Source organism: Portunus trituberculatus, chromosome 29 (genome assembly GCF_017591435.1).
Source record: "Portunus trituberculatus isolate SZX2019 chromosome 29, ASM1759143v1, whole genome shotgun sequence".
Lineage (NCBI taxonomy): Eukaryota > Metazoa > Arthropoda > Malacostraca > Decapoda > Portunidae > Portunus > Portunus trituberculatus.
Window position 1 is genome coordinate 1594691 of NC_059283.1, and position 14862 is coordinate 1609552.

Genomic DNA, 14862 nt, shown 5'->3' on the forward strand with positions numbered 1-14862 from the left:
CTCCTCCTCCTCCTCCTCCTCCTCCTCCTCCTCCTCCTCCTCCTCCTCCTCTTCCTCCTCCTCCAGACACGGTAGTAGTGGAAGGGGCGGGACAATTACAGGATCTAATAGTCTCCTAGCAAGCACAGCGTAAAGGGCAACGTGACCAACACCTGACGAAGGAAATAGAAAACGGAGCCTAGAATATCACTTTCAGAGAGAGAGAGAGAGAGAGAGAGAGAGAGAGAGAGAGAGATGTCAAGTACTACAATCCTGACAGACACTTGCCTCTGCTCCCTCCTTACTGTCGCTGCCTTGAAAGAAAAGCAAAGGCGACATCGGAACACGTGACCTGAGTAGCCAATCAGCTCAGAGGGCGAAGCAGGAAGGGAAGATTCACTGCCATGATAAGCCAGGCGTTGATGGAGCGTCGGCACACCCACACTGGAGGAGGCGAGGACGAAGACGCTGTGGATTAAATATTATGTAAAAAATGTAAAAAGGTAGAAATAAAAGATGCTACGGAGAATAAATGGAAAGTTAATAAACGTGAAAAAAGGCATAAAATAGACGGAGATGTAATGTTAAAAAGGCATCCAAAAAAACATACCACGGACAGTAAATGCAAAGTAAAAAAAATGTGAAAAAAAGACGAGAGAGGAAATACAAAGTTAAAAATGTCAAAAAAGCATAAAAAAACTATGTAGAGAGTAAATTCAAGGTTAAAATTGTGAAAAAACATAAAAAAGACATGAAAGTAAATGCAAAGTTAAAAATTATGTAAAAAGCCATAAAAAAGAAGACTCACGCTACACGAATGCTGAATGTGCTTGTCGCTGGATCCATGTCAGAGGATTTAAATTATAGGGCAGGCCAGGAGTGAGAGAGAAAGAGAGAGTAGAAAGAGAAGGAGAGATTTTCACAAGCTAAGACATTCAGCGTTGGAATTATACCCTGCAACTCCGCACCTCATGTTTTTCCTAGGTTTAACGCGTCGCTCATTATGAAAGCTTGACGAAGATGAAGTGTGTGGGACTTTAAATATTCCTGATTGCCAACGTACCGGCAACACCTGACTCAGCTTTTATCACCTATAATCTACCTATCATTCTCTACCTTTAAGCGTCACCAATTCAGCATTTTTCCTGACCATTCCTGCTTTCCTGCCCTTCAGTTGTTTATTTACTGTGTGTTATCGTGAGTAGTGTGTGAGTAGCGTGTCCTGTGCAAGTGAGCCGAAGTACAGGTGATAGCTAGTGAATGGCTCTCTTTTCTCTCTCTCTCTCTTTTCTCTCTCTCTCAGTAGGGACATTATATGGCATTTGAGAAAACATGAGGTAAATTTTATCTGATTCTTTTGGGTTTTCTTGCCACGTGTGCTCTGAAGATTTACATGTGGTTTTGAAAATGTTGAGAGAGAGAGAGAGAGAGAGAGAGAGAGAGAGAGAGAGAGAGAGAGAGAGAGAGAGAGAGTATGGTTGTAAAATACACACACACACACACACACACACACACACACACACACACACACACACACACACACACACACACACACACACACACACACACACACACACACACACACACACACACACACACACACACACAGGGACGCAATGGACACTCTTACAAATATAGTCGTTGGTGTACAATTTCCTTCTCATTTTTCTCTTCACTTTATCTATTCATTTCTACACCGCTAATTTCCTCTCTCTCTCTCTCTCTCTCTCTCTCTCTCTCTCTCTCTCTCTCTCTCTCTCTCTCTCTCTCTCTCTCTCTCTCTCTCTCTCTCTCTCTCTCTCTCTCTCTCTCTCGTGGGTGTGACCTAAAATGACCTGAAGCCTTTATGAAGTGATGTCTCTGATTTTTTTTTCCAAGGGGACAAGTGGCCAAGGGGAACAAAATATAAATAAAAAAAAGGCCCACTCAGTCGCCAGTCCCCATAAAGGTCTGATAGAGTTAACCAAAATGGATAAATGTCGAGATTTGATGGTCACCTATTATATGACCTCGTGACCTGACCCAACCTTGTGACATGAACAGGTACTTGATTTTTTTTTTTCAGCCTGCAGGAGTGAACAGTTTTTTTTTTTTATATATATATTATTAGTAAGGGGAAAAAAATCTAGCTAAAAGAGAAAGATGGTGGGAAGAGAAGCGTGAAAGAAAGTAAGAGATGATAGTTTGTCGCTTAAATTACGTAGACAGCAATAGTTCATCCCCTCACACAGCCAGCCAGCGCTCCAGTCAGGCCCGTCATGGTAGGCAGTCGTGAGCAAGCTTAACCACATTGCTCTTTTTACAGGTGTGCTCCATAGATATCATTTCCTTATCAGTAGGAGTCAATGTCTTGTTATCTGCCTGTGTTATCGCCTTTCGCACCGCTGCATTGTCTTCCCTGTCATTCCGTGCTCCTCACTGTGGTGCGCTTGTTGGTTTGCAAAGCTTGGTGAGTAATGGTGCTTTCGTTATGGTGGTGTAATGTTGGTGTTCGCTTGTGTTGACTGCTTGATTATTGTTATTATTATTATTATTATTATTATTATTATTATTATTATTATTGTTGTTAGTAGTAGTAGTAGTAGTAGTATTTGTTGTTGTTGTTTATTGTTTTTTGTTGTTGTTCTTAATCTTCTTCTTGTCATTGTTATTACTATTTGTTGTTGTTTTTGTTGTTGTTGTTGTGGGTGGAGGTGGAAGTAGTGGTTGTGGTGTTGTTGTTATTCTCATTGTTGTTGTTGTTGTTGTTGTTGTCGATTCACTTTCATCTTTATTTCTCACTCCTATTGTTGTAATCACAGTAAACACACATCTCGTTTTTCATTATTGTGCTCGCGTTCGTCCTCGTTTATTATTCCTGTTATTATTATCATTATTTCGTCCTCGTAAGTTGTCTTTATGTTCAATTAAATTTGAGGCTTTATATTTGCAGGCAGTAGACACATCCTTAGGCAGGTAACTCCCCTTGACCCGCCTGTCTGCGCTGTAAACCTACTTGTTAACTCCGGCCACAACCTGCGTTTAGATGCACTCGTACAATAAAATGCTTTACTGATGGCACTGATAAAGCAAAACATTAAATTAAACAATGAAGCTCAGTAGGCAGCCACCTGACATCACATCCCTTTTGCGAAGCCCACTAGTTACCTGCACGGATCACACCTGTAATTAAACGCACCTGAGACTGACTAGCACAGGTGAGGCAACATATGAGGAGATGAAGCAAGCAATCATTGGTCAGCTGCAACACCTTTACGAAGCTTTGTCGGTACTGCAACAAATGTGTCAAAATTACACGCTTCGTTATATTCGTTCACAGGCTTTACTCACTGGCCGACCAATGCACGAACCCCGGGAGCACAGGAGGTGAAGCTATGAATGCTAATGCACCGAGGAGAAAAGATTGAGAACGATATATAACAGAGTGCTCTGCAGGTGAGAGGAAGAAGGGAGGAGGAAAAGAACGAGATGAGAAGTAGGAGTGGGTGGTGTAGGAGGCATTACACCTGGCAGCTCCTCTCAGACAGGTGTCAAGAGAGAAATTATAGGCCACGTAATGGCTATAATTTTTGCTAGAAAAAATGGGATTGTAAGTGGCGGTATCGTGTGAAAATTTGTGGTTTCCAGGCAGGAGTGAGGTGGGAGGAAATGAGAGGAGGGAGTGTGATGCTGTGGGAGGGAGTGGGAAAAGAATGAGAGGAGAGAGTGTGGTGCTGTGGGAAGGAGGTGGGAAAGAATGAGAAGAGAGTGTGATGCTGTGGGAGGGATTGGGGAAAGAATGAGAGGAGGGAGTGTGATGCTGTGGGAGGGAAAGGAGAAAGAATGAGAGGAGAGAGTGTGATGCTGTGGGAGGGAGTGGGAAAGAATGAGAGGAGAGAGTGTGATGCTGTGGGAGGGAAAGGAGAAAGAATGAGAGGAGAGAGTGTGATGCTGTGGGAGGGAGTGGGGAAAGAATGAGAGAGAGAGTGTGATGCTGTGGGAGTGAGGTGGGAAAGAATAAGTGGAGGGAGTGTGATGCTGTGGGAGGGAGTGGGAAAAGAATGAGAGGAGAGAGTGTGATGCTGTGGGAGGAAGTGGAGGAGAATGAGAGGAGAGTGTGATGCTGGGGGAAGGAGTGTGGTGCTGTGGGAAGGAATGGAGGAGTAGTAAGAGAGGAGGGAGTGTGATGCTGTGGGAAGGAGTGTGATGCTGTGGGAGGAGTAAAATGAGAGGAGGGAGTGTGATGCTGTGTGATGCTGGAAGGAGTGGGGAAAGAATGAGAGGAGTGATGCTGTGGGAGATTGGGGAAAGAGGTGTGGTGCTGTGGGAGAGAGTGTGATGCTGTGGGAGTGAGTGGAGGAGTAGAATGAGAGGAGAGAGTGTGATGCTGTGGGAAGGAGTGGAGGAGTAGTTAGAGAGGAGAGAGTGTGATGCTGTGGGAAGGAGTGGAGGAGTAGTTAGAGAGGAGAGAATGTGATGCTGTGGGAGGGAATGGAGGAGTAGTAAGAGAGGAGAGAGTGTGATGCTGTGGGAGTGAGTAGGGAAAAAATGAGTGGAGGGAGTGTGATGCTGTGGGAGGGAGTGGAGGAGTAGTAAGAGAGGAGGGATGAGTCGCGGCTTACTCCACTTCTATTTGTGGTCTTCAGTTTCTATTTTTTTTATTTGTTGTGATAATTTTGTTGTTTTTGTTTAAACTTTTTCCAATTGTCTTTTTTTCGTGTAAATTTATAAGGTTTTGTTTTCATTTCTGTTTCTACTGTTAATTTTTTTCTTTATTTTTTGTCTTGATTCATTGTTGTTGTTGTCAGTAATGATATATAATTCTTTTCTTTTCATCATCATCATCATCATCATCATCTTTTTTTCTTCTTCTTTTTTCTTCTTCTTCTTCTTCTTCTTCTCCTTCTTCTTCTTCTTCTTCTTCTTCTTCTTCTTCTTCTTCTTCTTCTTCTTCTTCTTCTTCTTCTTCTTCTTCTTCTTCTTCTTCTTCTTCTTCTTCTTCTTCTTCTTCTTCTTCTTCTTCTTCTTCTTCTTCTTCTTCTTCTTCTTCTTCTTCTTCTTCTTCTTCTTCTTTTTCCTCTATAAAGAACTTGACATGTTTTCTTCTTCTTCTTCTTCTTCTTCTTCTTCTTCTTCTTCTTCTTCTCTCTCATGTTTTCTTCTCTCTCTCTCTCTCTCTCTCTCTCTCTCCTCTCATGTTTTCATCTCTCTCTCTCTCTCTCTCTCTCTCTCTCTCTCTCTCTCTCTCTCTCTCTCTCTCTCTCTCTCTCTCTCTCTCTCTCTCTCTCTCTCTCTCTCTCTCTCTCTCCTTATCACTTTTTTCCCCCTTAGTCGGGTCATTCCCCTTTCCATTAACCATTACTGCGCCTCTTAATATATTCACCGTTGAGTCTTGTTTATTAATGCCTTTGTCCTTAATCGCTGGGAATGAATTAATTTTTTTCCCTTCAATCTTTTCCCTGAATTAATCGCTCGAGTTGTGCAGACCAATTAACCTTTGTGACCTTGGCTCGGCGTTTGTCACCTGTGCTGATCAATTTTGGGAACGTGTGTATTTGAGAGAGAGAGAGAGAGAGAGAGAGAGAGAGAGAGAGAGAGAGAGAGAGAGAGAGAGAGAGAGAGAGAGAGAGATGCAAAGTATAGGATCTTTTTCTTTCCTTTTGTCTCTACAACTTGAGAGAGTGTGTGTGTGTGTGTGTGTGTGTGTGTGTGAGTGTATTGAGGAAAAGGTGGATACAGAAAGGAAGCAACTGGGAAACAAAATGAAAAAAATACAGAACTTCAGCCTATTTATAACCATTAACGTCTTCCATCCACTTCTCCTGTTCTTCCATCCGAGTGTCTCCTATCCACCTTGCCCACTGTTCCACCTATGATCCACTTATGTGCTCCTATCCACCTCACCCATTGTTCCATCAGTGATCCATTTACGTGCTCCAATCCACCTCGCCCATTGTTCCATCTATTATCCATTTACGTGCTCCTATCCACCTCATCCTCATTTTTTACCTGGTTTCCGCCCATGATCGCCTCCTTCACTTAGCGGGCGCCAGGCATCGCTCTCCCAGGTAAGGACAAACGTGACACAGCCATTAGCGTCTTTACCTCACCCTCTGTGACATATAAACCTGACTTGTTCTTTCCAGTCATGATAATCTTTTTTTTTTTTTGCATTCCTAATTTCCCTTCTTCATGTAAACTTATGTATGTGCGTTTATCTCTTAATTTATTTTGATGTTTACGAGATATTTTCATTCCGGTATTCTTTCGTCTATTAGTATATTATCATATTTATTTCTTTATTTTCCTCTTTACTGATGCATTCCACTTTAAGTACTGCCTTACTTAGAAAACTGTATTTATGAGCAACTATATCTACTTTTTTGTTAAGGTTTAAGTTGTGTGTGTGTGTGTGTGTGTGTGGGTGGCTGGATGTGGGTGTGTGTGCGTCTGTGTGTGGTCCAGCTTATCTGCGTACGTTCTCTGGTCACGTTGTATCGCTATAAATCAGTTTTAATTATCGCAGCATCATTAGTCTCATGACCATACACCTGTCCACCTGTGATGAATTACCTGAAGACTCACCGGGGCCTTGAGCACCTGAAGAAGGGACGGAAGGCACAGATATGGAAGGCTTAGTACAGCTGTTATATCTTAATTAGTAGACATACCTTGGCCTTCTTTTTCAAGATGTGTTCATATCTCGTGTACAGTTGTAAGTTGAAGGGTTTACACGAGTCATATCCGTGTACCTGTGGAGAAAAACGCGTATAAAAGGTGTAATATTTGTGGCCACGCAGATGGTTGTTGTTTGGGCAGGGAATAAATCAAGAGAGGCGGAGATTGAATGTTGATAGGTGTCATTTTTCACACACACACACACACACACACACACACACACACACACACAGACAATGATATGCATGATATATGATTCACAAACTCTCCTCTGACGCACTTCCCACTTGTTTTTGTGACCACTGGAGCCTCGTGGACCGGGAAAGGCTACGCGTGGTGAGCGGTGGCGGCGCCGAAGAGGAGAAAATAACATGGAAAAGGAACGGAAATAAAAAAAAAGAAAGTGGGATCGTAAAAAAAAAACGGGTGAAGGAAAGACCAATAATGAGGAGAAGGGCGAGGGAAATAAAATTGAGGGAAGAATGCGAAAAAGGGGGCAAGAGATAAACGGAAATGGGAATAAGTGAAAAGGGGAACAAAAACATAAAAACGAGAAGAAGGACAAACCATAAAGAAAATGGAGAATAAGACCTATATATGATGAAAATAAAGATGAAGGGTGAAAATTCAGAGAGAGAGAGAGAGAGAGAGAGAGAGAGAGAGAGAGAGAGAGAGAGAGTCATCGTACGTACTGAAGAGAGAGGATAGCTATGATTAATGAGTCTCCACTGTTATCATTTAGTCGAAGTCTTGCTGCCTCATTTGAATACGGAACCGACTTGCCACTCAGCAGGTAAAGGCAATAAGCAGGTGTCAACACTGAGTTACCACCATGTGTGTCTCGTTCAAGCAAGGGTGTCTGGTGGAGGCCGTGAAGGTGGTGGTGCTGTTTGAAGCGTGGAAGTAATGTGGTAGTGATTTAGGTTTAAGATATTGTAGTGGTAGTAGTATAGTAGTAGTAGTAGTAGTAGTAGTAGTAGTAGTAGTGTGATAGTGACAGTGACATTTCTTTCCTAATCCTCTTTAAAGTTGTGGAGTTAAAATCGATGGTTATTTAATATGATTGGCTCAGAATAATCTCGATATCCGCCAATTCATTAGTCACGTGAATCATGGTGAGGCAATCTAGCAAGCTCTCTCTCTCTCTCTCTCTCTCTCTCTCTCTCTCTCTCTCTCTCTCTCTCTCTCTCTCTAAGAACATGATCAGGTTTCCGAGAGTAAGTTATCTTGTTAGTAGGGAAAAAACAGAGTTACGGTGGAATTCCGGAAAAGAGTAAGGGTAGGAGGAGGAGGAGGAGGGGAGGAGAGGAGGAGGAGCATTGTCGCAGTCTGGAAAGTGCCACTCAGGCCTCCACTCAGCCAGGGCGGAGCGTGGATGGGGCTAGTGGATGAGTGACACGTGCCGGCAGGAACACGATAAGCCTTGTTTTTGTTTAGTGGTGTTCGTCTTGTATTGACGTCAAGAGGGAAAAAATGTTTGTCTTTATTTTTCTGCTTTTGGTGTGAGATGTTGCAATTTGTTATTTGTTACTTGTTTTGTGTTTTTCGTTATTTCTCTGTCCTGGGAAAGAAGGGTAATAGTTTTCTTGCTTGTACGATATTATTTTTGTTTTGTATTTTTATTTTACGTAGATATTTCCGGTCTTCATTTTGTGTCACGTGAAAGGCGAAATGATGTTTGGTTCTTTGAAATATTGATTTTTGTTTAGTATTTCATTTTATTTTTATGTATTAGTTACAAATCAATATTTTGCAATATTTTTTCTTAAATGCGTGCTTTGTGTGCCTCGATGGCGCAGTAGGCAGCGCGTGAGTCTCATAATCTCAAGGTCGTGAGTTCGATCCTCACTCGGGGCAGGAATATTTTTACATTCTATTTTCGGCGCGACAATGCCACTCTGGCACGCGGCTGCCAGTCTGCGGCACCTCGCGTGCCACCGTCATGCCGAGCGGGGCTGTAGCATTGCTGCAATCCCTCGGGTGTGTGGCGGCTAAGTATGTTACTGGTGGTGTCAAAATGCAAAATAAAAATTACCTGCCCCGAGTGAGGATCGAACTCACGACCTTGAGATTATGAGACTCACGCGCTGCCTACTGCGCCATCGAGGCTGTGACAGGACACAGAAAGCATTGTGTCCAGCCTGTCCGTAAAAAATACAATGAAGCGATACACTATAGACAATGGTATGTGGCCTATGTAAATTATTACTTTAGTAGAGGAATGCTCTCTCTCTCTCTCTCTCTCTCTCTCTCTCTCTCTCTCTCTCTCTCTCTCTCTCTCTCTCTCTCTCTGTTTTCCTACCAGCAGTGAGCCAGGTCCCGCCCACCTTATCTATGTGTCCCGCGTGAGTGTAGGGAGCGTGGGTGTGGGTTGGTTTCTTCATCACGCCCACCACAGCCACGCCCTAGCCACAGCCACCGCCTCCTCCAGTGTTGAGAGGGATTCATGCATGGTTTTCTCTTTTCGTGTTTTTTTATTGTTCATCTCCAGAAGATATCTATAATTACCTTTAATTAACGCGCGACATAATCACCTCCTTTGTTCACGACTCTGCCTCGCCGCTTTCTTCCTTATTAAATTGTTACAGCGCCGTGTGTCTCTTTTGTCTTTATTCCATAGAGTCTAATGAACAGCTCAATCAAATTCTCCTTTTTTTTCCTTTGTTTTCATGAGGCAACAGATGACTCAGCAGTTCCAGCATCTTATTCACTCCTTCACTCCTTCCCTCTCTTGTCTCCTTCATTTTCTGCGTTTCTCTCTCCCTTTCCTCTTCCCTCGTCATCGCTTTCTCTCCACAGTTCACTATTACCTGAGTTGTGCGTCGCGTATCGCTTCTCGGTATTCTTCTTTTTCTTTCCTTTTTTCGAGGGATGATAAAAAGAATCCTCACAATTTCTCTTCGAGACTCAAAAGTTTCTCTATAAGACCGAAACGTTCCCGTGAAGGAGGCGAGAGAGCGGCACGGTTCGCCTTGGGTCCGAGAAGGAATCGAGCACTAAATTCCAAAGCATCCCGTGTCGTAAAGTTCATGGGTGTAATATCCGATGATGCAAGGGAATAAAAAAATAAATGTAGAGGGTAATGGGTGTCAAAAAATGAATGTGCAGAGTAGTGAGCGTCCCTAAATGTTCTTTATTGGGTGGAGTTAAATTTTTGCCTTATTGGTGAAGACGTTGGGTAGTTTTTAATGTTTGGACTGTTCAGAGGAAACTTTTGTGTCTGGTACTGAGTGTTTCTTAACCCTTCAGTACTGGGATGTATTTTTACCTTGAGTTTTGGGTGTGATTAGACGATTTTATTTACATTAGGAAAGTCTATGGAGGTGAGAAGATTAATGGCCAGAGTCTTCACTATTTTAATCGCCTCATGAGTTTCTGAAGCTGTATAAAATGACCAAATGATAAGCAGAATGGATATGGAAACGTGTCTTGGTACTGAAGAGGTTAATATGATGCGTGTCTGAATAATAAATGCTCTCTTTCACCCCAAAAAATAATAAATGTTTAGGTAGAAAGTGAACTGTCCTCTCCTCTACCTGCCCCTAAAAAATAGAAAAACATACAACGAAAAAAAGAAAATAAAATCCAAATAGTGACTCAGTAGTGACTTTTAAGATAGTGACCTCAAAATAGTGAGTTACCAGATAGTGAACATTCCCTCCACCGCCACTCAAACTCGCCCCATGCTAGAGTCAATAATTCAACAAGAAAAGCTTTAAGAAGTCAGTGTTTCTCATTGATGTCTGAGGTGATGGGTGTTCCCCTTGGCATTCCTCTGTTCCCTCTGGTGTTCCTTTGGTGTTCTCTTAGTGTTCCCTTGGTATTCCCTTGGTGTTTCTCTTGGTGTTCCCATGGTGTTCCCTTGGTCTCAACGTGCTCAAGGGCTCCTCACCTCCCCCTATATAGCACTTCCCCAATGACAGATTCAAGAGGGAGCGTTTTGAGTCCATCAGTAATGTAGCATGGAGCTTGTAATGCTGTATGAGGTGAAGGCTTCTCCTGATCTTACATCTCTCTCTTTCTCTCTCTCTCTCTCTCTCTCTCTCTCTCTCTCTCTCTCTCTCTCTCTCTCTCTCTGAAACGTATTATCAACATATGAAGCAAGAAAATTAACATATCAGATACTTAATTGACACACACACACACACACAGATCAAACAGTGAATTACACACACACACACACACACACACACACACACACACACACACACACACACACACACACACACACACACACACACACACACACACACACACACACACACACACACACACACACACCACGTAATCCCTCACTAATAAGATGAAGACAGCCTCGACACTTGCCTCATGTTCTCGCAATGCTGTATAAGCCTTAACCAAGAGAATTAGCTTAAAACCCTTCCCTTTTTACCAGTTTCCCTCATATGTAGTAAAGTAATTTGATACGAGTCTTAATGGAGGGAAGAGGGGGAGAGTAACTACGTGTCTCTTTCATCTCTATTTTGAGCACCTTGAATGTAAAAGAGGCTCAGTTTTTGGGAATTTACATGGTGAGGTTGAAGGAGAGTTCTGGGGTTTACATGGTCGGGTTGAAGGAATGTTTTGGGGGTTTACATTTTGAGGTTCAAGGAGAGTTTTGGGAGTTTACATTTTGAGGTTCAAGGAAAGTTTTGGGGTTTACATGGTGGGGTTCAAGGAATGTTTTAGGGGTTTACATTTTGAGGTTGAAGGAAAGTTTTTGGAGTTTACATGGTGGGGTTGAAGGGAAGTTTTGGGAGTTTACACTGTGAGATCGAAGGAAAGTTAAGGTGAAGGTGGAAAAATCAACGCCCCTTATTTACCTGTACCTCGCGGCACAGGTGAGGAATTAACATGAGAAAAGAGTCTGTCTGTACTGCGGGTCATGAAAAACCACGCATGTCTGGCTAACGGTTCTCTTTTTTACTCCATTTTTTATCAGAGTAACATTTTAACCCCTTCAGTATTGAGACACATTTTTACTTTGAGTTTTAGGTACGATTAGACGATTTTATTTACATTAGGAAGGATCTATGGAGGTCAGAGGATTAATAGCCACAGTCTTCACTATTTTAATCCCTAAGTTTCTGAAGCTGTGTAAAATCACCAAATTAGACGTAGAATGAATATGAAAACGCGTCATGGTGCTGAATGGATTAAGGTTGAGCGCAGGTAAGAGGTTTCCCGCAGTCATTAATTCAAGAACAGGTGTCAGTCTGGCGTGAACATTGCGGCGCGTGTTCACTTCGCTTGGTTTGATCTGAATGTCATCCTCTTTATTTGTTTTTTCGTCTTAATGTGAAACTGCTGTCTAACTCTAAAGGGAACAGACTGAACTCTCTCTCTCTCTCTCTCTCTCTCTCTCTCTCTCTCTCTCTCTCTCTCTCTCTCTCTCTCTCTCTCTTCGTGGGAAAATATGTGGTAAAAATGCACTTTAAGTCGTTTAAACACTTTGAATCACTTAACACTTCTTGGAAAGCAAAGAATTTATATCCTTAATGAGAATATATGTCAGAGAGAGAGAGAGAGAGAGAGAGAGAGAGAGAGAGGCGGGGGCGGTGAGGAACATGGGAGTGAGTGACAGCCATCTGAGGAGCTGCTGTCAGGAACCTTTCGTGTGGCCAACGCCTCCATTAAAACAATTATGGATCACCCGCGCCGCGCCCTGCCTGCCCCCGCGCCGCGCCCCACACGCCTCCCAGACGCTAATTGTGAAGTCTTCTCCTTTCCCGATTGACTGGAAAGAATTATCGCGGGTGGACTGACTTGGGGAGTAGGAGAGGGGCGTGTTCTTGCTCTGCCTGATTGATCGTTGAAGCGAGGGTGACTTGAGAGCTTAGGCAAGACTTGAGTGTTGAAAAAGTTGTGCTACACCCCGCGGGAAGGCTAGTGTGGGTGTTGCTGTGGAAATATTGACCTGCCGAAGATTAAAAAAGGCACTCTAGCTCAAGGAGGAGTATTTGTGGTACGAAAAAGCGTGTATGTTTTTTAAATGGTGCTCAGGTGTTGTCTGTACCGTGAGACTTGGGTATTAGAGGTGTAAGGGCGAGGTTTTCCGCTAGAGGTAAGGTTGCTAATAGATTTTGGTAAGGAGAAGTGGTTCTATGAAGGTGGTGGGTGTGTGTGGGTGTTGTTATGGTAATGGAGTGTAGAGGTGTAGAGGTGCTGGTGGATGTGGAAATGAATGAATGGTGTAGGAGGAAGGTGGTGTAGTGGAAGTATGGATATAAAAACTTAGATATAGGAATGGAAAGGATGTGGAGGTGATCTTTGGGAGAAAGAATGAAGTGGACTAGTGACGAAGGCAATATGGAATCTGTGTGGATAGGAAGGTGGAATGTGGATAGGAAGGTGAATAGGAAGGTAGATAGGAAGGTGGATAGGAAGGTGGAATAGAAAGGTGGATAGGAAGGTGGATAAGACACGTGGAATGTAACCTTTGCCAGCGGACCTCCAACACCTGAGGGGAATCTCGTCACTGGAGCGGCAGTGATGAAACCTTCGGGTATTGCTCAACTGCATAACACGCCTCGCCAGCTGCGTCGCTCCGTCCATCGTCCGCCTGTCACTCCATCTGTTCACACACTACCCGCGCACTTATCCCAGGTAATTATAGACTCACGTGATGGTCTACCTGTGGATTTTACTAGGCGATAACGTGCTGTGCTGAATTGTGAGCCTGCACTAATGACACTATCAGTTGTCGAAGCAGTAGCGTCGTGATCAGTGACATTTCTAACTTGTGGCATGTTACTGGATTAGAAAATAAATGAAAATTGCATCACAGCTTATTTTTCGCCGATGGTATGCAATTAATCTCGATCCATAACAGCGCATTGATGAAAAAGAAGTAATAATAAATACGTGACACTGGTGCCGAGGATTGCAGTGTTGTGTTATCGTGAGATCGACGAGAGCGTGAAACATTGCACCGCGTTTTTTATGTCCACTTTCCTTTCATAAATCACGGAGTTCAGTGCGCGAGTGTGACGTCAGCGCGAGTAGTCGTGTGGGTGTAGTGGATTTGGCTTTGCTGTTATTGTCGTTGTGGTTAGGGATGCTTCAAGTTGATGCTTCCTAACCTAATCTAATTCATCTTTTCACGGAGTTCAGTGCGAGAGTGTGACGTCAGCGCGAGTAGATGTGTTGGCGTAGAGGATTAAGCATTGTTGTTATTGTTGTTGTGGTTAGGGATGCTTTGAACTGATACTTCCTAACCTAATCTAATTCATCTTACCTTATTTGATTTATTATTATTTGATTTACTTCTATTACCGGTTTATAAGTATTGTTTCTATTTCTATTTATTTATTTATTCTTTAGTTATGAACACAAGGACCTGGAGAAGAAGTGGAGGTGATCAGAGTTGTCATAAAAAGAAAGAAAAGTGAAAAGTTAGTGTACCATCGCTTATCTCTCTCTTATCTGGTGTTTCCGTGCAAGAGAAGCCACATAACCACACCGCTTTGAGTTGCTAAGGTAGGTGAGTGCTTCATTATTTTTAGGACAAGGAAAACATGTTATTTGTCTCGCGTTTGATTGATTGATTGATTTTTTTGTAATACTAGTGTTGTAAATTTGCATGCACAAACACACACACACACACACACACACACACACACACACACACACACACACACACACAGAGAGAGAGAGAGAGAGAGAGAGAGAGAGAGAGAGAGAGAGAGAGAGAGAGAGAGAGAGAGAAATTACTCGTACACAAGGATGGTAAGATCTCAAATCCCCTCCTTAAATCCTTAGGTACACTTGGCAATCCCTTTAACGTCACCCTCGTACAAACAGGATCATGATGCGACTGAGTGGAGAGAGGGCGTGGGTGGGATGGGCGTGTGTGCGTAGCGCGAGTCTGGGCGTGGGTTTGTATTAGGGGCGTGGGCGGCGGTAAGGGAGCGGAGTAAATGAAGCAAGGTGAGTTTGACGCATAATTAGTTACTCAGGTGAAGGTGAAGCAAGTGTCAATATTCAGATTCATACGGTAAAGATAGGTGTACAGAATGCTATTATGTGATTCTCTCTCTCTCTCTCTCTCTCTCTCTCTCTCTCTCTCTCTCTCTCTCTCTCTCTCTCTCTCTCTCTCTCTCTCTCTCTCTCTCTCTCTCTCTCTCTCTCTCTGTTCATAGTGAAATAATCGGCCACAATAAAACCGAGTCAATGAGAAGGGTCAGAGAAAATGGTTATCAGGTTTTAGATGGAATTACTTTCTTG

General features: G+C 43.0%; 2 non-coding genes across 2 annotated transcripts; one reads left to right on the forward strand and one right to left on the reverse strand.

Moving 5' to 3' along the window:
• The first annotated feature begins 8420 nt into the window (after positions 1-8420).
• Trnam-cau lies at positions 8421-8493 on the forward strand. Its single transcript has one exon. It is a non-coding gene; the product is annotated as a tRNA-Met (tRNA).
• A 179-nt stretch (positions 8494-8672) lies between these two features.
• Positions 8673-8745, reverse strand: Trnam-cau. The gene has a single exon. It is a non-coding gene; the product is annotated as a tRNA-Met (tRNA).
• Positions 8746-14862: the final 6117 nt, after the last annotated feature.